Here is a 5,761-nt window from a genome sequence, read left to right on the forward strand (position 1 = left end):
TTTCCAACCTCAGATAATTATGTATGATACTCAACATACTTCAAATTGGTATGTTGTTGACAAAAGAATAGGAAAAAGACAAGAAAAGGAAGTCTAAAAAGAGATCTCAATACATATGAAAATGGAATAGATGACAAGGGTGCTATTTTTGTTCAGTAAGAAAAAGGTTATAAATTTCATCATTTTAATCAATAGTGGTAACAAACTTAGTATCCATTAAGAAAAAAGATAATCTTGACCCTTAGCCATATTATTTACGAAAGTATGTCCAGATTGATTAAATATTTAAAACATGCAGAATAAAGCAATAATAGTCTTAGAAAAACTTTATCTAATCATGTACATTCAGTGATTGAGGAAGTGTTCTAACCAACACAGAAACCTTAGAAAAAAAGGACATATTGACTATATGAAAATTAAAACTTTTATGCGATATTGCATAAACAAAGTTAATATATGAATGATATACGTTGCTTAATATTTGCAATGATGGCATCAGGGAATTACCTCAAATTTAATGGAAAAGACAATCCAAAGCAATATAAGAAAGAATATGGTTGGCAGAGTATGCCTGTGGCTTCCTAATATGTATGTTTGCCTTTCTTCGTAGTAACAGAAACCTGCTGTTAAGCCAGGTATTCTGCCAACACTATAAAATATCATATTTCACAACCTATATTATAACTCCATGCAGCAGCATCCACCTTCTAGCCAACGTAACACAGGCAGGAAAAGCGAATATGTGCATTTAAGGAAGATTTATTTTAAAGGGAGGGAGCAAGCACTAATTCCTCTTCTTACCTCCAAGTGTCTCGAATTTAACAGCTAAAGTTCCAGCCTGTGATAGTGGACCAAGTCAAATATTTGCCAAGCAGGGTACAGCACCGAATGGACCCAGAACCCAGGTCACAGCAGAAAGCCACCAATACTTGCACTGCCTACTTGTAGATTTCTTTTATAACAAAGAGAATCAACCTTCAATATGGTTCAATGCACTACCATTTTAATGTGGCTGAAGCTAGCTCTAATGAACAATAAGAACACAATTCATATAAAAGAAAAATGAATAACCAATAAACACATGAAAAGATGCTCAAACGATAGTGAGATATTAGATAACATCCATCAGTCTGACAGAAATTTAAACAATTAATAACAAGAGCACTGGGTGTTGTATGGAAGCCAATTTGACAATAAATTTCATATTAAAAAAAAGAAGAAGAGCAGATGGCCTGGATATGAGGGGACACTCACATATTGCTACAGAACTGTAAATTTTGATGGCATTTTTCAGAAATTAAATGGATAATATTCATTGAATTTTTGACCCAAAAAGTGTTCTTGAAATGCACCTCATTCAAGGGGGAAAAAAAGAATTTAAAGATCCATGGACAACAATCATATATTTTATGTTGCATGGTTTTAGTGGTAAAAATCAGCAGAATCAATGTGGTATCAATAAATGATATCAATGAGTATATGAATGAACCAACTACTACCAGATTTATTATGAAGGAATTACAATAAATAAATTGGAGGTATGCTAGTTGATGTGGCAGGATTTCCATAAAGTATGCTTAAATAATGAATGTGTATAATGTGAACCCAGGCTCATAAAAGCTAACAGTGATAACTTACATGCATAAGTATGGGGTTTGTGTATGTTTGATATAATGGAAAAAATTGTATTGCAGAATACAGAACAAAAGACACATGTATAGACTGTGTAACTATCATTTACTATAAATATGTAAACCCCATGCATATCATATATATTATATGTAAGCATGATGAGACAGATAACATTACAAGCATATTGCCAAGGATTACTTAGCGTAGGGATAGAGTCTGATGTGGATAAAAAGGAGTGAAGCTAAGGAAATAAGAAAGAGAAAGCTTTATCTCACTTGAAAAAGGTCTATACAATTGTTTCAAAATACTATCATTGTGTGTGTGTGTGTGTGCATGCGCGTGTGAGGGGGCGGGGAGAGAGAGAGAGAGAGAGAGAGAGAGAGAGAGAGAGAGAGAATGGTGTAGGAATGAATAATCACCAAAATACTAATGGCCATTTTAGACGACTACTAAAGATATTTTCTAATACAAAATATGTATTATTTTCACGTAAGATCTTTAACCTCAAATTGTATTAGTTTCATTTGTAACAATTTAAAAATTGCATTAGTTACCTCAAAAATTTTCACAATGTGGAAGAAGAAACTTTGAAAACCTGAAGCTATGAGGACATCAATATTTATGTACATTAGAATCTTCCCAGTCTCCAGGAAATGCAGCTACTGAAAGGAGTGTGTTATGCTGGTCTGTTTTGATATTTATTTATTTATTTATTTATTTATTTATTTATTTTTACGTTTTAACTGAATAGATTCTGAGGCTCATTTGCAATTATATTAGTAAATTTATACAAAAAATGGTTATATTCTCCTTTTGAAAAAATGGTATGTTAGTACTTTAAAATGTTTCCAGACACAAACAAGAGAAGTAGCCAAGCCACATAATAATTTATCCTTATAATTAATAGATGAAGCATACAGCTGGCTGTCCTGCTTACATCATTTCATAGGTCACATGAGATATAACAAAGTATATCTTAGATTTATCCTTCATTAAGAGCATTTAAGTCATGAGCAGATAGAATCCAGAAACCTAATTACTTACAATAAGCTTATTTCCCCGGAGACATACCATATATTCCAGCTAACATAATAGGTATCTTCTTTATTTCCTCTCCCAAAATATTTTTAGAAAGGCATTTACTCCCTGTTGAGTGCAAACAAAGGAGCTGCTCAGAGAGTGGCATGATCTTCATACTTCATGGTGGCTATGACATTTGAAAATCAGCCAAGGAAGTGAGTTGTTCCAAAGAAACTTGTCTTAAATACTGACAACAGATAAAAGCAGAAGAACTATCTGCAAACCTAAAAAACAAGCTTACAAATTAATAACAAATTTGTTTTAAAAAAAGTATAAAAGAGGGGCACCTGGGTGGCTCAGTTGGTTAAGCACCCTACTCTCGATTCCAGCTCAGTTCATGATCTCACGGTTTGTGAGTTCAAGCCCTGCATCGGGCTCTCTGCTGTCACCATGGAACCTGCTTTGAGTCCTCTATCCCTGTTTCTCTCTGCCCCTACCCTGCTCATGCACTCTCTCCTTCTGTCTCAAAAATAATCATTTTTTTAAAAGTACAAAGGATAAAAAATACCCTAGCAATGGATATAATCAGTAACAATATATTTTGGACATGAGGATAAGGAAAATGATGTTAAGTAAGTAATTAGTCTAGAAAATGGATGTGAAATTCTCATTGGAGGCTCGGTACAAGCAATATGGTACCTGTCATAAAGTACTGAGAAGATGAGACAATGCGAGGGAAAGGAGAGAAAGAGAAATCATATGGCTACCCTGGGAGTTTAAAATAACTCCCCAAACTACACCTGTGGCTGATGCCATCTAAACACGGCCTCTGTATATAGAGAATAAGATAGCACTCTTTAATTAAAAAATAAGATAAAATCCAGTAGTCATTTGGAAAAGTCTGTTTTGGCCACTGTTGGCCCACAGACTTTTAAAAATATACTGCCCTTGATTTCTTGTGGAGATATTATCTCCTTGAACCTAGAAATATAGAGGTCATATTCTCAGAGTAGGAAGTTCTGGGGTAAATAATGGAGCTAACTAGTTTGCAGTGATAAGCAAATCAGACCCAGAGTTTTGAGAACCTCTCCACCTATACACTGTGCTTCACATTATCATGAGTATTAAGTCCTATTAAAAAAATTCCCTCAAAAATGTCCCACTAAAAAACTAAAAGTTAAGTGATTTCCCCTAGTAATACTTGTATAATAGGGATTTTTGGAAACACTTCAACCTTAAAATAAGACTGGGCCCATAACAGGTAACACCATTGAGGTGACAATACTTTGCAAGGCTAGGGAAATTTTCTTCAGAAAACTGTTTATGCTCTGAATCAGTATCCAGTTGTGGGGTATAAGCTTGGGAATCCCTTGGGCTTACACCAATGGCTTAACAAGGCATAAAGAAATACAAATTCATAAAATGCTCACACCTGAGTTTGGGTAAACCAGACTGGTACCCCAAGAATAGGGGGGTGCAAGGCACCCCTAGAATAGTGAGGCACAAAGGTTCCAGGAATAGGGAGGTGCAAAGGCACCCCAAAATAGAGAGGGGGTGCAGAGCCCTCAGAATAGAGAGGAAAAGGCAAAGGCCTAAAATAGGAACAGGCACATAGGGGCCCAATACATAGGTATATGAAATAAACAAGATTAGATATTCAGGGTGGAAGCACCCCAAATTTAGTACCATAGCAGAAAAGCTGCTTTCACAGGAGGATAGGGCCAGGTTAGGTAAATTGGTGAAGTGGACTATGGACCACTGTGCTGTAGGCAAAGCAGCCCAGAGTGGAGATGGTTAACAAAAGAAAAGGTGCCTTATTAACCCTGAGGTTATCCCCCCTATCTTCCTTATTCCCTAGGCTAGCAAAGATTAATAGGCACAGATCCTCCTATCTGCTGTAAACAACCATCTACTCATCTGCCTGGCACCAGGATTTTGTTTTATATTGACCCAAACCCCAAACACTGTGTATCTTCAAAATCCCCCTCTCCCTCACATCCTGCTCTTTTGCTAGACAAGACAGAACTTTAGACCCAGAGTCTACAACATCCAATAAGTCCAGGAATCAAGGGGTGGAAATACAGGTGGCACTAATCACCATTACCCCTAGTGACTCACTAGCAAAATTTTTGATTCCTGTTCCCATGACTTTATGCTCTGCTGGCCTAGAGATCTTAGTTTCAGAGAAAGAAATGCTTCCACCATGAGACACAACAATGATTCCATCGAACTGGAAGTTAAGACTGTCACCTGTCCATTTTGGGCTCCTCATGCTTCTGAATCAACAAGCAAGGAAGGAACTTAAAGTGCTGGCTAGAGTGATTGATACTGAATACCGAAGGTGAAATTGGACTACTATTCTACAAGGGAGGTAAGGAAGAGTATGTATGGAATATAGGGGATGCCTTAGGTATCTCTTAGTATTACCATGACCTCATGATATGACCATGACCTCAGGTCATGATCTCATGGTTTTGTGAGTTCATGCCCCACATCACGCTCTGTGCTAATGGTGTGGAGCCTGCTTGGGATTCTCCCTCTCCCTCTCTCTGCTCCTCCCCTGCTCACGCTGTCTCTATCTCTCTCAAAATAAATTAATAAACTTAAAAAAAAAGTGACTATAAAAAGAAGTGTACAAGCATGTAACTTGTTACAGAAATAGGGATTGCACTCGTGATGAGTGTTTTCTCCTTATTTTTTATGTTTATATGTATCTATACAAATATTAGGCAAATGACTCTGGTTGTTCTCTTTCCTGTTTTTTTTTTTTTCTTTTCTTTCTTATTCCCTTATGACATGACAAAAGTTATATGGACTTTATATCAGTATTTAAGTATTGCTAATTTCAAATCATAGCATTTGATTATCAAAAGAATAAACATTCAAGGATTCTATGTGGAAGAGATTAGTGTTTTCAGTTATACACAAAATAGTTGTATCATGTTTGGTGAAATTATGACCTTGTTATTGGTTTTGCTTGGAGATTAAATATGCTTTATGGAGATGTGTACAGATGTCCAATTGACAAGGGGTGGATTTGTGATGGTTAATTTTATGTGTCTACTTGACTAAGCTAAGGAATGCTCAGAGACCTGGTAAAACATTATTT

The sequence above is a fragment of the Panthera uncia genome (genome assembly GCF_023721935.1).
Source record: "Panthera uncia isolate 11264 chromosome B3 unlocalized genomic scaffold, Puncia_PCG_1.0 HiC_scaffold_1, whole genome shotgun sequence".
NCBI lineage: Eukaryota > Metazoa > Chordata > Mammalia > Carnivora > Felidae > Panthera > Panthera uncia.